The following is a 20,393-nucleotide window of genomic DNA, read 5'->3' as shown; positions in this document are numbered from 1 at the left end:
TATTGATGAAGGTGTATCAGGCTTAGTGTCAAAGTTTGCAGATGATACAAAGGTTGGCAGAGTTGTTAATGACAGTAATGGCAGTGTGCTACTGCAACAGGATCTAGATAATTTGGACAGATTGGCTAAGAAGTGGCAACTGAAGTTTAACCTTGACAAATGCAAAGTACTGCATATGGGTAGAAGTAACTCCAGATAAACGTTCCAACTGTGTGGTACTACATTTAAGGTGGTAGAAAATGAAAAAGACCTGGGAGTAATTGTACAGTCAGATATGAAGTTTTCTGAGCAATGCAGACATGCTGCCAGGGCAGGTCATGGTGTTTTGTCAATGATATATAGGAATTTTGCTAGCAGGGAAAAGGAGGTGATTGTCCCTTTGTATAAGGCACTGGTCAGGCCACGTCTTGAGTACTGCTTGCAGGTCTGGAGACCTCATTTTAGGAAGGATGTTGATTTGCTTGAGCGTGTACAGAGAAGGGCAACAAGATTGGTGAGGGAAATGAAGGGATCCTCGTACCAAGAGAAGCTAAAGTTCTGCAAATTGCAGTGGCTGGAGACTAGGCACCTGTGCGGTGATCTGATTGAGGTGTATAAGGCCTTGAATGGGTTGAGCATGCTGAATTCTGTTGGGATCCTTCCACTTGTTCAGAGTACGAACCTAAGAGGACATAAATTCAAATTAAGAAAAGACAGACGTAGAATAGATGTGCGGAAATTTGCCTTAAGCCAGCGGGCGGTTAATTGCTGGAACGAACTTCCATCTGTCGTTGTGGAAGTTAATAGGTTGAATACATTTAAGGAGGAACTGGACAGGCATTTGGAGAGAATGGTGTGATTTTTTTTTTTTTTTTTTTATGGCTGATGCTGCATAAGCTCATAAACTTGCTTTCTTGCATCACATGCCACTACTACTACTATTAGACTTGAACTTCTGTAGACTGTAATTTTCAGGAAATACGTATGAAGGAAGGTTGTTCCAGAAAACAGCAGTTGAATGAATAAATGAGGAAGATGAAAAGTTGGTTCTGTGAGTTTCAGTTTGAACAATAAATGGATGGTGGCAGCATGTGTTTGGACTGTTTTGAAAGAGAGAGCAGGAATTATAGAAGCCAATTCAGAAGCACAGTGCCCATGGAAATATCTGTAGAAAAGGCATGCAGCAGAAACAGTACATCTATGAGACAGCGAGTGGAGAAACTGTTAGAGATGAGTCATTAATTAACCTAACTGCCCTCTTCTTAATGGAATCTAGAAGCCTGAGAGAGGTTTTGGGGACACCGCCCCAGATGTGGGAACAATATTCCTTGGTAGGGCGGATTTGCAATTTGTACAGATTGAACAGCTGTTTGGAAGAAAAGTAACGCTGAGAGCGAAAGAGAAAACCAAGTTTTTTAGATGCAGAAGAAGCAATATTTGTAATGTGCTTGTGCCAAGAGAGATTAGAAGTCGGGGCAATCCCCAAAAAAGATATATCATTTTGCCTAGAAATCGGAGTGTCATTAAAGATAAGCATAGGAGTAGAAGAATCCTTTTTGCGAGATATAAGACAAGACTGAGTTTAGAAGAATTTAAATCAACTAAGTTGTCTTTGCCCCACTGGAGAATTACCTAAAGATCGGCATTTAAGGAATTGGTAGCAGATATTCGAGAAGTTGGAGCTGATTGAGCTGGGCAAGGTTTCTCAGAATGGAAAGTGGAATGCAATGTGCTATCATCAGCAAAACTATGGATAGGATTTCCAGTCAGTGGAAGAAGGTAGGTCATTAATATACAAGAAGAAAATAGTGGGGGAAAGAACTGAACTTTGGGGAACACCAGCATTAGTGGAGAAGTTAGAAGACAGAGAGCCATCTACCATCACCCTCGGTGAGTGATTAGAAAGAAAACTGGATAACCAGTTACAAAAAACAGTTGGCAAACCATAAGATGGAACCTTGTTTAGAAGACCTTTATGCCAAACACGATCGAAAGCCTTTGATATGTCAAGAGCAACTGCTTCTATTTCACCGAACTTTTCATTTGAATTAGTCCATAAGTGGATAACATAAGCCAGAATATCACAAGTGGATCGACACTGATGGAATCCATACTGGCAATCGTTGATCAGACGGAAGGTTTCTAGATAGCTTAAGAGTTGGTGATTAATTGATATCTCCATCACTTTAGAAAGAGTAGAAGTAATTGCAATGGGACAATAATTGGATGGGAAGGATTTGTCACCCTTTTTAGGAACTGGCTGGATATGAGCAAATTTCCAAGCAGAAGGAAAAACACCTTTTGAATAAGAAAGTGAAAAAAGGTTGCAAAGAACAGGAGTAAGTTCAGGAGCGCAAGTTTTGAGAACAAGTGGAGAAATGCCATCTGGAACTGGAGCTTTCTTACCATCAAGATTTGTCAAAATCCTTCTGACATTCTTTTGATGGAATACCACAGGAGGCATTGAATGGAGCATGTTGGGAATGGTAGGAGGTGTTTTACCAAGATCATTAATACATGAGTTGGAAGAAAAATGGGATGCTAGCAGGTCAGCTTTATCCTTGGCTGAAATGGCGACAGAACCATCTGGTTGGTTTTGACAGAGGTGGGAGCAGAGATGGGCAAAATTTGCGGCCAGTAGCTTTGACAAGAGACCAGAATGCTCGGCTATCATTAGGGAAAAACCAAGTTTCCTACTCTTAGCCTTTTAAAATCTAGTTTGGATTGATTAATAACTGTTTTACAATTGTTGCAAGATTTGGTGTAGGCAGAAAACGAAACTGAAGAATTGGAAACAAGCCAATTACGATATACAACATTCTTCTCTTGAACAGCCTTGGCAAGTTTATTGGAAAACCAAGGTTTAGAATAAAGGACAAGATTTTAAAGTGGAGTGTGGGATAAATGATGCCTTTCCTACAAGAATAATTTCACTGACACGGTCTGAACAAACGTTGACATCAGAAGTTTTGAAACAGTTATCCCATTTTGCATTCTTGTAATGCCAAACAACACAAGGTTGGGAATAGCCATGAGATAAAGGCTCCATTGGAGAAGAGACAATCACCAAGTTGTGATCAGCAGTGCCTAAAGGACCACTCACTTCGACCGTATACTTAGAAGGGTTGTTTGTGAGAAAAAGATCAAGCGTGTTGGCTGTATGGTTAGGATTGTCCAGTATTCTTCTAGGTAAATGAACAATTCATACAAGGTCATTGGTAATTGCAAAAGCCTCAGTATCTCAACCAGCTGGAGTTGTGAACATAAAAATCACCATGAAAAATTACCTCCCTCTGAGGAAAGTTGGACTGGAGAAAGTCAAGTTGTAAAGAGAGGAAGTCAAAGAGCTCCAAGTGATTAGTGGAGTTGGGAGAACGATAGAGACAACAGATGAATTTCACAGAATGAGGTAGAGAGATTTTAAGCCAGAGAAGATTGAAAAGAGGAGATTCCAAATTACCAAGTCTCTGACAGGGAATTTCAGAATGGACATAGGCACAAGTACCACCTTTGAGGCAAAAGGAATTATACAGCAAATAATTTGGGCAACCGAGATGAGCAGTAGTTGAATCAACTGATAACTGAGATTCTGTCAGAAAAAGTACATGGGGTTTGGCAGACTACAAGTGGTAATGGACATTGTTGAGAATAGAATTGAGACCATGTATATTTGTGAAATGAACAAATAATCACTTAACTTTTCGCAGATAAGCTTACTCTATTAGTTTGACAATTCATGGTGTATTCAATAGTAAGAAAAAGTGGGTGTGGGACATGCTGTATGAAGTAATGAAATTTTTGGATATGGCATATACATGGTAAGAATATGCCCAGATCCTTGACATAACGTGACCTCGACAATGCCCCCCGCATACACACTACTTGGACTCCCTCCAGTCACAGATAGTGACTGGAGGGAGTCCGAGGTAGCAAGATTATATATTAGCTGATCCAGAAGGTAGCAAGATTATACTCTAGCTGATCTGGAAGGTAGCAAGATTATACACTAGCTGATCCGGAAGCCTCCTAAAGAGTTACCAATAGGTTCGGTCCAGTGTACTAACTAGTGGCTGGCCTGCAAAAACCATGATGTCCATCATAATCTCAAAAGTCATCAGTCATTCTGCATGATGGAAAAGAATGGGAAGATTTGACCGGAACTTAGCTCTGGAGACTAAACACCACTTCAAGCCTCCAATAAGCAAAGTGGTGGTAATTGCACCTGTTGATGAGAGTCATCTACCACCTAGTAGTGCCTGGTAACACAGAGGGGTAGCATTCCTCCATGTGTGGGCACCACACCTCGACCCCAGCTTACGTTGGTTCACACCTGGATATGTTGGTTCACCCCCCCCAGCACAAGCACCCCCCCAAGCACAAGCACACTGGGTTGCCCACAGTGTGCTTGTGCTTGGGGGTTATACCCAGGATTACTAACAGTCCCACCATCATGAAGGTGCGAGCAGAGGATTTGGCTGTCACAGACTTTCTGGACTTCGCCGAAATTGGGTCCACTTGACTTGAGTGTCACCCGAATATCAGTTCCATCAGCGTTTTAGACTCCCAGGTAGCAAGTACAGCTTGTCTGGTATATCTGAGAGAATGTCTGGATGCACTTAATATTTGTGTGTCATGTTCCACAATTAATCATTATTAATCCAAATAGAAGGACCTCTGTTCACACTACTATGGAGACAACAGTTTTGCAGCTTGACAGGTGCTGGTGTATCCCTTATATCCTGATTAATATGTGTTATTGTATATCCTTGTATTACTCTGGCTAGTCCTTCCCCACCTCCTTTTTCTTCTTTTTATCTTCACCCCTCCTTCCCTCTCTTCTTTTTCTTTCTTTTCTTTCATCTGTAACACTTCTACCCCCTCTTATTCCTTCTGCTCTGTCAGATTCTGTCCGTGCCAGTTACATTTGTCACATGTTTGCGGCATATTACATATTCACCCTTGCTATTTAAACTGTTGTATGCCATGTCATTTAGTATCATTGATAAAGAGGCATGTTTCCTTAAATGCCCCTTGTATTTCAGTGTTTTTTTATTTACATTATCTTAACATTGTTATCCAGTATTTTATGTATTTAATATCTGTGTGTATGTGTGCATGCATGTATGTTTCATAAGATAAAAATAAATGAATGAATAATATGTGGGGGTAAACTGCAGATATTAAATTCATAACAGATATAGAGACTCTCAAAGCAGCAGAGACCTATATCACTAAGAATATAAAAATATTAAGAAGAAATTAAATAATATGTAAATAATATAGGATTGTAGCATAGACTGTGAAATAATCAATTTAGATGTAAAAGGTGACAAGCCAAAAGCCATTTTTAGAACCTGAAGGTTAACTTTAGAAGACACCGAAGACTAGCTAAAAATCTGAGAGAGGGAGAGACATAAATTTGTTTTTTTTTTTTTTTTTTTTTTTGTTTTTTTTTTTTCATAGTTTGTGCTCTTCTTATTCATATGTTGCAGAAAGGAAAGATACCATAACCAAATCCAAACCAACTTACTGCAACATATGTATAAGAAAAGCAGAAACTATGAATGAAAACAAATTTATATATGCCATTGTAAACTAAATTCTACAAAGTCAAAGATAGCAGCTTATTCAAATACTATTATATGTATATCTCACAAGATAAGAATAAATTAATGAATAATATATGAAGGTATAAACTGCAACCATTATCAACCCACTGCATAATGGAAGCCTCCTCAACAATTCATGCTGAGGGAAATGGATCATAATCTGCCATGCTGGTCCAGTGCTGGTTGGCAGATATGAAGGTATACTGTTGGTAAAAATATAACTACAGTGGAATGTCGTTAATACAAAGTACAAGGGACCTAAATTTTCACGTTTTGTAATAATGAGGTTTGTAGTAACAAGGTCCCCCAGAAGTGTCAAAATTTTACCATTTTTTTTTTTTATTACATAATGTATATCTAAGAATAATAATACATAATAATAATAATATCAAAAATAAATTAATAAAAATAACATTTTTTAAAGATTTTATTTAAGATAAACTAAGAGAAAAGCAATATTAATGGAAATGAACATATTGTACAATATATATTTTGACATATACAATATTTCAGTATCACAGTAAAAAATAATTACAATCTTAATATAAAAGGAGACATACAAACCATTAACTTTTTAATAAATAAATCAAATTTAAAGAAAGAATCCAATGTTGTTTGCGTGGTTTTTGTTGTATATGCATTTTTAACTACAGCACAGATGTTATCAAATGCAATAGTTGTTTCTTTATCAACGTTACTGCAGGCCAACACATTCTCTATTATGTTCAATGCATTTTGGGCATCTTTTTAGATGGCAGTGTGCACATTTCTTCACTTTTGCTGTCGCTGGTAACAAAAACATCATTGTTTTGTTTGGTACCTAGCTGCTCTTCTGGTGTTGGCATTGCAGTGGTAGCAACTTCATCATCCATCTTCACAAACTCTTCAAATTAGCCAAGAAAATCCATATGCTCCTTCAAATTCCTCCATTCCTCACTGTTGCTATCACATTCGTCTGCTGGACCATGTTTCCAATGATGTTCTCTCCAAATAATTTCCACTCTTTCTGAAGCAGTTGATTATTACACTTGATGTAATACTTTCCCAAGCAATAACAATATTACGGATAGACATTACAATTTTGCTGCAAATTGTTCCCTCCTTCTGTGTTACGGATCAAGTACCTTATCAGGTGGGCTCAATGTGCTCTCTTGAGGTTGTAAATAATGCCTTGATCCAGTGGTTGCATTAAACTGGTGGTTTTGGGGTAAAAACAACAGCTGTATATTTGTCAACTTAAGTGTCTTGGCAGAATACACTGTACAATGTCTAGAATTATCAAAATGTTCCTTTTTTCTGAACCCTTATTCTCTCCAGTTTTGATAACCAAGACTGAAAAATTTTGACCGTAAGCCAAGCACTTCTATTGGCCTCATAATCACAGCGAAGTTGGTTAACTGCTTTAAAACATCTTGGCTTGGAAAGCTTACTGATCACAAGTGGACGTAGTTTTGTACTGCCATCTGAATTGCAACATAACAGAACAGTGAGTCTTTGTTTACTTAATTTTCCACCATGACAAGACTCTCCTCGAACAGCAAATGTTTTGTTTGGCAGCAAATTATAACATAAACCTGTCTCGTCAAGATTAAAAATATGCTTTGCCTCATATTTTTCAAGGATGGACCATACAGAACACAACCAGTCTGTAGCCTTTTCTTTGTCGACTAATCCAGACTCACCCCAAACATTTTGTGAAACCAAGTTATTCTTGTCTTTAAATCTTTGGAGCCAGCCACTGCTGCATTTGAAGTTGCTAATCCAATGTTGCTGAGCTAGATAATTTGCCTTTTCTTGCAAAATCGGACCTGATATTGGCAAATTAGATGCATGCATTTGTTGGTACCTCTTTAAAAGTTTTGTTTCAAGCTCCTCGTATTTTGCACCACGAATTTGTTTCCTGTTTTTCATCGCCGCTCCAGTTTCACGCACTTCAAGTCTTTTTCGGTTTTTCAATATTGTAGATAAAGTAGGTAAAGGGATGTTGTATTCCTTTGCAATGTCTGTTTTGCTTCTTTCCATCCTATCAGCCTCTTGTATATTTTTAGTTTAATTTCCAGGCTTAATTCTGTCCATCTACATTTTGTCGCCATAACACTGCTAGATAGGATTTAATATAAACAAATTTTAAATTAATTTAAAGACACAAGTTCCAAAAAGGACATCAGCTCAGATAAAATGGCACAAAAAATAGATTGCTGTATATGATAGCAAAAGACTCTTTGAACTGGGTAACAATTTCAACTGACCTTATTCCTGTGGAAAGTGAGGGAGTGCATGTAAACAACTTAGAAAACCTTTTTATTTGTTTATTAATTTAACAACTCATCCTTCAGAAAGATGTTTTTCAGAGTGCACTTGATGTTGTAGCTAACACAAAACTACACAAAACTAATTTCTAACAAGTCATTACTATCTTTCGGTAAGTAGGGAGCCAGGTGGCTGGGGGCAATAATCGGATCGCTCTGCCAAGATTTGTACTAAAAATACAAAATGACAATATTTATTTCTCACAGGATGAAAAAGAACTTTGTAATACATATTAACTGAATTTTGTAATAAATGAATATATTTACATAGAAAAGTCCATCCTTTCACAGGGGAATGGTATGTGCTTCATATAAACGAGTACTTTGTATAAACTGAGTTTGTATTAACAAGATTTTACTGTAGTTTTTTAGCCACATTAGGTGTTGCTAATTTTTCTAAATTATACCATGTAATCTTATATATTCTAGTGTGTTCTTATTTTTACCATTTCTATTTTGAATTGCTATGGCCATATTATTTATTTACTTTTTAATGTTTTTATGTGTGTGTGTATGTCAATTAAAATGTAACTAAAAATTTTGAATTTGATTTTTGAATTGGACTTAGTATTACTGTTTAGATTTTATGATTTCTAAATTTAATGCTTAATCAACTGCTTTTTTTTTTTTTTTTTTTCTTTGAAAAGTTGTTCCCTGTTGTTGTTCAGAACATGAAATAAAATGCTAGCTGCACAAGGGCAGTGTGTGTCACACCTTCTCTTGCAAATAATGACAAAAAGAAATAACATTCAAAATAATTATTTAAAAAAAAAAAAAATTGCAATAAATTCATTATCAGGAATTTAAAAAAGGACAGATGAAACGAATTGATATTTTGGTGCTTAATGTGATTTTGGTCATTTGTTATCAAAGATCAGTTATAAATAACTTCAGCAATGTCACATATTATTTCCACACATAATATATAATAAGGTAACAGTGTAAACTGAAAACAACATCAGATTCAAATAACTTTAATCTTATTACAAAATAGCAGATACACACCACACAAATAATTTACAACACTACATTACTCATAGGAAAGAATGGTACATCAAATAATGGTTTAAATGTTTTGAAAGTAACTGTAAACCACGGTACGAAATAAAAAGCCACAGTCAAACTTAGACCTCTCCAAGTGAGTGACAAGTGCCAAAACTGTTATATAATGACTGAAGCCCTTTTATTTATAGCCACAAGACTTGAATGCGGTATGCCAAATGAAGTTCACTATTTTCTCATACAGAGGCACTCAACATTCTTCTCCCTATTTGTAGAGGGCCTATGAATCATGGACAGGACACCTTATACCCTTTCTACTCACCCATTTACACTGCATGTTAAATTTTTTATCTTTTAAGCATACATACATACATACATTTTTACAATTTCAAAATTCACCAATAAACTCACTCCACAGAAAATTCACTATGAGTGAAGGATCAACCACCTGCATGCAGCAGACTCTCTCACTGCTGAAAAGTTTAAAGAAGATTAGAAAGAGGTGGGTCCTCAATGCTGATCCTTCAGGAATTCCACTTGTCTGCCCTGAAGAATGCCATTTCTGACTACCCTCTGTTTCCTATCTTTTAGCGAAACCTGACCTAATGAAGGATTTTACCAGTTATCCCAATTTTCTTCACTTCATATAACAGCCTTTCATTTGGAACTGTATTAAAAGATTTTATGGAAGTAAAGGTAAATAATATCAAAGTTGTTTCTTGCTTCTGATTGTTCTATAACTTGTTCATAATAATTAACCAGATTGGTCAGGCAAAACTTCTTAAACCTGTGCTGTGCTTGTTTAGCACATTCATTGCCACCTAAATGTGAGGGAACCCATTCAGTGTGCCATAATTTTTGCACATTGAATGGGTTCTCCCTTCATTTCAATTGGAATATTGAAAAATATCAACATTCTGACATCTCTGGCATTCTGAAAATTTCTACATAAAGGCTGAAAATTAAAAGTTTCTAATTCATTGCTAAAAGTGAAACACTTTTGTGCTGAGCTGTAAATCTAACAAACCTTAAAAGATTATAAAAAGTTTATTCATGTACATAAACTAACATCAACATAAGCAAAGAACAAATAAAATGTGTGCTAAGTCTAATAAACAAAACCAAGCATTACTGCAAAGCATTCAATCAGCATGCCAGTGCTGAGTAGCTGTTAATTTCATGCGCCTTTACATTTATGGCACTTGTTAGTTGACCACTTAAGAATAACAGCTCATGTGCATTGGCGCACATCACTCCTAGTGCCATTTTATGCATATATGTATAAAAGCAGCAAACATAACCCTTTTTGGCCACAATATGAATCGGCGCACACACACACACACACCAAGACTTACACAACTTGGTGTGTGTGCATGTGCGCTCTAAGTGACTCCACACTCATATAATTTTAAAATCAGTAGCAAGCTGGCATCTATGAAAATTATTTTTTTCCCTCGGTTAGTTTGTCATTATTAATCACAGTAGTTATTTTTTTTTAAGAAATCACATTTATTCCAGTTCATTTTCAATTCAGTGCCAGTTTTCAGTTCGTGACATAGATTCCAATAGAAAATTTTCTATGAAATTTTGTTGTTAAACCAAATCTAAATTTTATTATTAAGCCGAATGCATCTGTTATGAGTAGTGCACACTTTTTTCTTTTGCATGCAAGGTAACAATGGATGTGAAGGTTTCGGGTCAGATACCGCTTTTGGAAGTTTATAATGCGATTACTACTAGAGATCTTTACTTGAAATGTTGTTATTAGATGTGATACATACTTGGTACTTGAAGGAAAAATATATAACAGTTTTGTTTTCCAAAAAACAATTCATTGTAAGGAGCATAAACTTCTTTTTTTAATTTGCATGCAAAGAAATAGATATATCTTTTCCTGTTGCAAACACATAGAGAATGCAGTTATTTTAGCTGTGTGTATGCAAACACTCTGCTTTACATGCTCAAAAATTCCAGTAAATGAGGTAGCATCTTTCCAAAGTGAGCCTTAGTAAGGGCAGCTCCCTCTTGTTTGCACTGGGAATAAACTCAAAAGGCTTAAAGTAGAATTTTGTACTTGATCTTGCATTTTTTATTGTTTGAGCAATAACAGATTTTTGGAATTTTCAGCAGAGAAATCAAAGAAAATACTTTTGTTTACAGACATTGGGAGTTTCAGCTGTCTCAAAGGTCTGATGTGCCCAGATCCCAATTAAGAATGCCATTACTTTTCAGATAGTTCTGCATCATATCCTTATTACCCACTACTGATATCCTTGCATCTTCTTTATGAATTGGGGAGATTTTAGTGCTTCTCCAGTCAGTTCAAAAGGATTGTCAAAGAATCTAATGATGCTTTCGTTAAATTCTGAACTGGCTGATGCCCTCAAATGCAGCCTTTTTAGTATAACAGGATGTATACCAGTCACTCCTTTTCATCCATCAGCTTCAGTAACTTTTCTAATAGACTTTTCTTAAGGATCATTATGATTCTTCCCCTTCAATCATGTAAGGAGCGTATCTAATTCACTGTTTTCATTTTTGTATTCATATATGATAAGAATCTTTTCACCCCCATTCTTAGCTTTGTTTTGCTAATGAGTTCTCCTGCTCAGTGTTCACCTGTTACTATCCCAGCTGTGGTTTTGTTACATATAGGATTATATTACTCATATAAATCTGTTTCATGATAGTCTGTAACTGTCCTCTGCTTCTTTTGTTCATTTAGACTCTTATCCATTTTGGCTTTTTTTTTTTTTTTTTTGTAACAGCATATAGTTGTGCCTCCAGTTGATAGTCAAAGAAATCTCTTTTGAAATTGAAGCCCTCACATTTTCCTTTGTAGTCATTACCTGCTGTTAGTTCCTGCACCATAAACTTTAGATGCAGTTGTGATCCTCATTAGAACTAGGTCAAGGATATTATAGCTCCTTGCTGACATGGTGAAATAAATAACAGTCATCTGGATTACTCATAAAACTGTTTTGCTTGATGTATGCCAGTCAACAGCTTCCAACCCATAAGAGGTAGGTAGAAGTCACCTGTAATTGGGCAGTTAGAATTGCTTGCCCATTTTTTTTGTAGTTTCCTCGGGAGATTTTTTTTCATATACCTCAGAATCATTTGGTCCATAATGTATTTACACTGTAATTCTCCCTTTACTGCAAGTTATTTTATGCCACAGTCTCCACTTGATTCCCCCCTTCCCAACCTTCTTCTCTATCCTGAACATACTGTATATGCTATAATTAAATTCTTCATCCTTATCTCTGAATGGCACCATGCCTCTGTTAACCATACTGTATCAGCATTAGTTGGCTTGGTAAAAAGCTCAAAATTTTAAATAAATTTTAAGACTACTATAAATTAGTAGTCTTGGCATTACTACGTAAACAAATTAAATCTTATTTCTTCTTATAATTTTGTTACATCTCTTATAGCTTCTTATTCCCAAGCCCGGAGTGTGTGGTCTTCAAGACCCCACATGGCCTTCAGCAATGTTGTGCTCTTTGTCCACTTGGCACACACTATTGAAACTCACAACTGCTGTCAAAAAAAGCGTGTACTCTAATTTTTCCATTGAAAATTCCAGAAATCTCTTTGTTTTCGTGCAAACAAGAAAAATGCAGGATTGAGTTAAGTGTAATTATACGCACTCATTGAGTGACATTTCTCGTGTCCAGCTATTGAAGCATGTTTGCTTTATGATGGGTGGCCATGCATCCAATTATTACACTCCCTGGCACTCCATGATATCAACTAACTGATAACCAGCTGTTGTAGTGCACAGGTTTTTTTCAATTTACATTTTGTTCATCAGCAGTAAAATAATTAAAAATATATACCCTTAATATAACAAATGGATTTTCCACAGTTGTGTTCATAATAGACTGAAATAAAGGTGGTATCAAAAGTGAACAATTTTGAATTATTTCTTATTGAGTTTTAAAATTGTATGCATGCAGGGTCACTTAGACCCTGTATGCTTAGAGATGTAACAATCCTTTGCTCGACAGAATACAGGTTAAATGTTTTTTCCTGTGGACTGACTGCTGGTAGTTTTTGCATCTATTTTAATGCTGCTTTCTGTGCATAAAGTAATTTTAAATCATACGTAAATACTGTTGAGGAATGGGAAAGTGTAATTTTGGCACATGCCAATAACCTGTGTCACTGCCATAATTCTCTTAACGACTCAATTAGCAGTTTCTCTCACTGTGGCATTAAAAAAAATCTTTGCACCACTTTTTAAAAACAAATTCTAACTAGGGAAAGCAGGATGAGAAAAATTGTATCTCTATCTTTAAAAAAATGGAATCTTAAAAGGATTGCAGCTTGGGGATTTGTGAAGGGGAGGAGTTTGCCTGACTAATCTTGTTAATTATTATGGCAAGGTCTTGAAACAGTTAGATGCAAAAAACGTCTTTTAAATTATGAGGGACACTTCTAAACTAGTGCCTCCAAATGCCAATTTAAGTTGTCTCTTTTGGAGGCCATAGAGACCATTGCAAATGCAATGGAGACCATCATGCGTAGACTGGTGTGGGGTTGTGCATTGTCATAGAAGAACCTCATTAAGGTTTTGTCCAGTCGAGTTCTATGGATGTGGGCTTTCAACATTTCCACATATCGATCAGTTGATTGTGCCACGCTCCAAGAAATCCACAAGCATCTTTGTCTCAAAACACTGTTGCCATGACTTTATCGACAGAAGGCTGGCTTTTGAACTTCTTGCGTGGTGAATTTTCATGATGCCACTCCATCGACTGTCTCTTCGTTTCAGGGTCATAATGGTGGACCCAGGTTTCGTCACCTGTGACTATGCATGAAAGAAATACCTCTCCTTCACTCACATAGCACTGGAGAAGTTCTGTACAGATGACTTTCCAGGTTTCTTTGTGCTCATGTGTCAGCATTTTTGGGGTCTACTGGGTGCAAACCTTGTAGCCTATTTCCTTTATGATGGTTATCACTTCAAGTTTCTCTATACCTACTGCATCGCACAATTTGCGTGTTGTGATGCGGCAATCCTCTTTGATCAGTGCAACGATCTGGCTCTTCTTATCTGTTTTGGCGCCTCTGTAGCCAGGTGGGAAGGAGCAGCAGTGCGTAGCACATGCTTCTTGATTAAACCGGAGTTCGAGCCCGTCACCACCAAATACGGAGGATGCGGAAAGGTCAGGGAATGACCACCGCATATCCCGGAGCAGTATGGCCTTAGTTGCTAATGCTTCTAAAAAACTAACTAACACAAATGTCTTATCTGTTGTCGCTAACGTTACTGGCCAGCCACTTTGGGGCTTGTCAAAGTCACTCTCCCCAAAGGTGCACCTGTGTGGGCACTGTGAAGCGGTTGTTTTTTTCCGCTCCTGAAAGTCACTTGATTTTTATACTTAAAGTGAATGTTTAAATATTCTCACACTTAACAGTGCAACGACCGAATGGTTCTACATCTCCTGAGGTGAGAATCCACCAGATCTGCTCATTCTAACGCATCCAAATTGTGTGCAAGTGTTATCGAATCAGGCACGTTCTATTGTGGAAGATAACTATTTACAGCATTTTGGATTTTTGCCTTCTGGATTATAGCCCTTTGGTTACACTCCCAACCAAGGTCAAAGAGGAGTGATAATCCCCCCCCCCCTCGTGTGAAGTCTCTCAAAGCAAACCTCATAAAAGAACCCCACCGCAGGGTGATGCATCATACAGCGTTAGTCACATAGCCTTAGCACTGTGTCTGAAGTGCCTAATGGAAAAGGCAGCCACGTGTTCCTGGGATGCTTTGACTGTCCTCCCCCGCACATATTTTTGTCCTTCAAATTGTATTGTTGAACTATAGTGCTCCAATTGCTGAGTTGTCTGGTGAACTGACCTTTTCTAAAGTTTCAGACAAAAGTTCAAGGAACCCCTAGTTATATTGGAGAAAAACCTGGAAGACAACTTTTTCCCTATTCAAGGACCTTTAAACTCTACTCATACTTATGACTCCCAAGGCTCTGAACAAACTGGTAGTGCAGCTATTCTTGACTATCTCTTTGGATTAAAAGCATATATACTAGATGCTTTTATAGAGGACTCCGCTGTGACACCTCTTATAGTAGTTGAGATGTCCAAAAATTGGAACAATAGATCTAACTTAGTGATAGATCTAACTATAGAGAATGAAAAGTTGAGAACAAAATTAAATGATCTTAATGTTGAGAGGAAACAACAAAATGGCTTGCCAACTGTTTCGGCTCCCACCTATGCGGGTGTGGGAGGAAACAACAAAATGTCTTGCCAACTGTTTCGGCTCCCACCTATGCGGGTGTGGGAGGAAACAACAAAATGTCTTGCCAACTGTTTCGGCTCCCACCTAGGTGCCTGCAAACAATCTCAGAGTGATGTTAACTTACCAGATGTTCAAACAAAGTACGTAGTTATGGTTAAAGCAAATGCAGATAGTAATTGTAAAACTAGTGAGGAAGTTAAAGCTGAAATTTCTAAAAGCCTTAAACCTGAATTTAAAGAATTAAGGATTAAATCAATAAAAAAAATAAGAGATAAGGGAATTTTAATTGAAACTGATAACAGTAAGGATCTTAAACTTAAATCATGCCCCAAGTTCAAGGAGCTAAAATTTTCTGTGGATTCCCCTAAAAAATTAAACCCAACAGTCATAATTTATGACATACATAAAGATGTCAATGACCCTTATTTTCTGGAAGACTTATTCAATAAAAACCTTGTGGACCATGGGATTTCCCAGCAAGATTTCGAGCCTGTTAAGGTTTGTTTTAAAATCAGATCCTAGGACAAAAACAACCAACATTAAATCCTTGAGATTCCAAACAGAATTAGGAAAGTGTTTTTTGCATCAAATTGCAAGGTTTTTATCGGATGGTCCATCCATGGTATGAAAGATTTTTACACAGCATCACGGTGTTTTAAATGTCTTAGCTATGGACACTCGGCTAAAAACTGCCACCAGTCTGAGTTTACCTGTGGACATTGCGGTGACCTGGGTCACCAAATTTAAGATTGTCCTAAAATGGAGGAACCTTTGAACTCCATGAGGTTACCAGAGTCCAAGAGATTCTAAACACGGTCCATGAGACCACTCTAAAAATGAAAAATGGACTGTGCTCCATGGTGGACCGCAAATCTCACTATTCTCAGAAGAAACTTACAAAATGCTCATCATAATTTTCAGAGAGCAAAGAGAGCTAACAGGCTCAGAGGTGAGATTAACAGACTTGGTGAGTTGTATAAATCCAATAGAAGGAGTTATTTTAATACCATCTTCCAAGAGAAAAAACTGGCCTGGGCAAGGTTTGTTCAGCACAACATAAATGAAGATCCATGGGGATTACCCTACAAACTTGTTACAAACAAGATTCATCCCAGTGATGTTTTCTCATCTATTATAATGAATGGTAATGAAACACTGGACTGGAGTTTGTCATTTAATGGCATTTTGGACGGGTTGCTCCATGAGGACACTGCCTCCTCTGAAAACACCATCCAAACTACAGTGAGATTAGATCATTTATCATACCAAGGACCCCACGCTGAGGCTCCATTTTTCAGATATTGAGCTGGAATCTGCTATCTCAACCTTAAGGGATGGAAAGTGTCCTGGACAGGACCTCCTTGAGGTTTCTGTTCTTAAAAGATTTTGGAAAAATTACTTGTTAATAATATTAAATCTTATGAATGCTTGTCTGTCTTTGGAGTTATTCCCATTGCTTTGGAAACAGGCTAGACTTCAACTTCTGCTTAAGTCCTTTGACAAACCCTCCAATGAACTGGCCTCTTACAGGCCCATTGCTCTGCTGCCCATCCTTGGCAAAGTCCTAGAAAAATTGTTTCTCGTTTTCTCAATTACTATTTAGATAGAAATCTAAGTTCTCCACTTCAATTCAGCTTCGCCCGTGGAAGGTCTTCTGTTGATGCTATTTGTCAAGTTCTGAATACTGTTCAAAATTCCATTTCTAAATATTTCCTCGGTCTCTTTGTTGACTTTAAAGGGGCATTCAACATTGTTTGGTGGCCAAGTGTCCTGGCGAGGTCCAGAGAGGCGGGGATCTCTATTCCCATTTACTGCCTCCTTTCGAATTATTTTGATTCTCGTAGCATCACAGTCACTTCAGGATTTTGTTCTGTCACAAGATCTGTAACTAGGGGCTGCACTCAGGGCTCTTGTTCTTGGCCCTGTGTGCTGGAACATGGCCCTTGATGGGTCGCTTTTGGTTGTTCTTGATGACATCCTTCAGCTCGCTTATGCAGACGACCTTGTTATTCTGATTTTTGGTAATTCCTGCTGGGTGCTTGAGCACACAGCAGATGAAGTTCTTGAGGCCTTGAATATCTGGTGTCAAACACAAAAACTTCAAATCTCGTCTATTAAAACAAAACAAATGTTGCCAAACGGCTTTCTTGATGTGAATAGACTACCTGTTATTAAGCTAAACAGAGAAATGATTAGGAGTACTAGGCAGCATAAATACTTAGGAATTTATTTGGATGACCGTCTTAATTTTAATTATGTCAACTATGTATTTCAGAAAATAAAAGCTATAACCTATAAAATTATTAAAATTACCAAGAGTACTTTTGGTGTAAAGAAATCTTCTATTAAATTATACTACTGTTGTATATTTATACCAGTTGTGTGTTACGTGGCTGGGGCCTGGGGATATAGAATTGGTAATTCCCTTATTCAAAAATATCTTACTCAAGCACAAAGATTTTTTCTTCTCGCTGTAAGTAGAGCTTGTCGAACTGTCTCTACAGCTACTCTCCAGATCCTCAGTCATCGATTGCCAATCCAGTATGAAGTAATGTTACACTATCTTTTATATTGTAGAAGAAAAAATGTTCCTGCGGTTGTAAATGGTTTTACTTATAATACTGACGTACAAGAAAATGTAGACATTAAAAGAATGAGAAATGATTGTAGAGCATGGCAAAATACTTGGTCTACTTCTACCTTGGTAGGGAGACCTTTAGGTTTTTTCCCAAGGTTGCTGATTATGATAAGAAAATGGACTGGTTCAATCCTGGCTTATATGTTATATTTCTATATACTGGTCACGGCAGTCTTAACTCTAAATTGTTCTCATTAGGATTAAGTAGCACTCCTCTCTGCAGTTGTTGGTGCTCAAGAAACTGTTGAGCACCTCTTCTTTCATTGTTCTCTGTACGATGATTTAAGACTAGACTTTCAACTTCTCACAAATGTATTCAATTGCTCTGAACTGCCAAGATTAGTTAACTGTCCTGAGTATTATGCTGCCTTCTCCACCTATGTGGAGAAAATGTTTAAACAGAGGAAAAGAATTCTTACTCCCGAGGTTCAGTAAAATACTAACTTAATGTTAATTTGATAGTAAAAAACCCCTGTCTGTCAGTTGGTTGGAAAGATTTTACTGGGTTTTTTGAATTAACATTCTGATATTTACACAAGAACACTTCTGTTGATAGAAATGACTAAGTTGCTAAATCTAAAAAAATATAACACTGGATGGTTAGATCCTGAATTTACTATTCTTTATTTTCATACTCATAACTCAGATTATATCCAATGGATCTATTCAGAATGCTACATAAAAATTAAAATAGAAGTAATTTTTAGATGGAAGGGTTTACAGCCCTTTCTATTGTTTTGGAAACCAGAAATTGTAACTATTCTTTTGAAGTATAAATCATTGTAATGCTCAGCTGGTTGTTGGGGACTGATCACTTTGGCTTGTTTGTAGACTGTTTCTGTTTTTGGATTCTCTTACCTGATGTACTGATCAGTCTGCTGGACCCCGAAGCCCAGTGTTTATTTTGTATCATTATCATTGTAAATAGCCTTTATGTGTCGCTATCATTGTATATAGTTGCTTTAAATTGTACACAATGTATACTGTTACCTTTTAGCAGCAGATAGGGGAAACCCTGGGCCTGCAAAAATTTAATAACATACTTTGAATGTCACTCTCCCCATCTTAAAGTGTCTTGCCCAATGTCTAATTGTATTCACATCTACAGTATTGTCACCATAAACATTTTTGAGACACATATAGATATTGATAGGCATCTTGTTACAGATCACTTCTTTCTTGGTAAGAAATTCAATCACCCCTCTTTGCTTGATACGTGTATCTGTAACATCCACCATTTTGAACTATGCATGTGCTGCACCCACAAAACTGATCACAGCACCACTCAGTATGGTGAAACTAGTGACCACTCAGTGACATGCAAAATGATCTACAGCATCTGATCTACAGATTCACATTTGAAAGCAAAAAATTAGGAGGCATTGCTTTTGTACCAGTCCTCATATTTATTTATTTTTTCTACATGGGTCAGGTAATATCCACTGGTTAATCTAGATCTTCTTTCTGTATCTAGGCCATTTTTAACATCTTTTCTGTTTATTTCATTTTTATCCATTTAATTTAATTTAATGTTATGTTTTTCATAAATTGTCCATTCTGTTGGTACCATTTCTGATTAATTTTTTGTTTGAGAGCATCGTGCAGTGGTGATCATTGAAGATGTCTGTCCAGGCTTTCTATTTGTCTTCAACCTTCACATGATAAGTACTTTGTTAATGGGTTGCCTAGCACAGAATAATAGCCTTTTAACCCACCCTTTAGCAAGTTTAGAGGTTATTAAAATGCTATGTCTGTTAATTGCTGATGCCTTGTGTTTCCTAATAAGGATGGAGCCCCTGCATATGAAATCATTCCTTTTTTGTCCGTCATATATTTTAATTATATTCAATCATTTATCTTTTGGCATTTTAGTTTGCAAACAAAAGAAAAAAAAAAATAGATCTAACTAATAGATAGATCTAATAGATATTTTCATGCCAGAAAGGAGACAAGGTCATCTCAACAAGCTATTTGTACTTTTCTGTGCTAATCAAAGAATCATTAGGAATAATTTATAAACTAGGTGAGTTTATAAGTTATTCCTTACACTCACCTAGTCTTTTAGAAGAAGACTAGTAGAATTTAAGGTGGTTTAGGATGAAAAACTTAGGGGTAACATACAATCAGGCATAAAGTTGTCAATTTAATAGACCTTTGTAATTAGGGTGGAGGATGTCATTATTTCTCTCTATATAAGACAATAACTACTTCAAATCATCATGGGTGGCTTTACCTAAGAAAAGGCAACTTCTAGAAAGAGTTCAAAGAATGGTGACTATATTGGTGAGGAACCTTTATAACTCCTTCCCACCTTTTTTCCTGAAGGAAGATTATCAACAGAAAAATGAAGAATATCAACTTTAAAGCTTAACAGAAAAAATTCTTTCAATCTTTAAAGTAGGCACTCATTGTAAATAATTTTGCATCCTCATGGCTTTTGCGTTTTATTTTTATATATATTACTGACTTTATAATAATGGGAAAAGGCGAGGACAAAAAAAAAAAAAAAAAAAACTGACTTTGGTTTAAATATTTTATTGTCCCTGGATTTTTAAAGTTTAAGGTCTTATTCAAGATTTCACTAAGAC

At 36.7% G+C, this 20,393-nt stretch overlaps 1 protein-coding gene across 1 annotated transcript in view; it reads left to right on the top strand.

The window, feature by feature from the left end:
* The window catches only part of LOC150089636 (beta-TrCP-like), a gene marked incomplete at its 5' end in the record, with an annotated part of 177,020 nt that overhangs the window by 63,264 nt on the left and 93,363 nt on the right, over positions 1-20,393 (top strand). The gene's annotated exons all lie outside the window — the stretch shown is intronic.

The sequence above is a fragment of the Mastigoproctus giganteus genome, chromosome 2 (genome assembly GCF_048544385.1).
Source record: "Mastigoproctus giganteus isolate SK-2022 chromosome 2, ASM4854438v1, whole genome shotgun sequence".
NCBI lineage: Eukaryota > Metazoa > Arthropoda > Arachnida > Uropygi > Thelyphonidae > Mastigoproctus > Mastigoproctus giganteus.
This window is presented reverse-complemented; position numbering and strand designations above follow the sequence as displayed.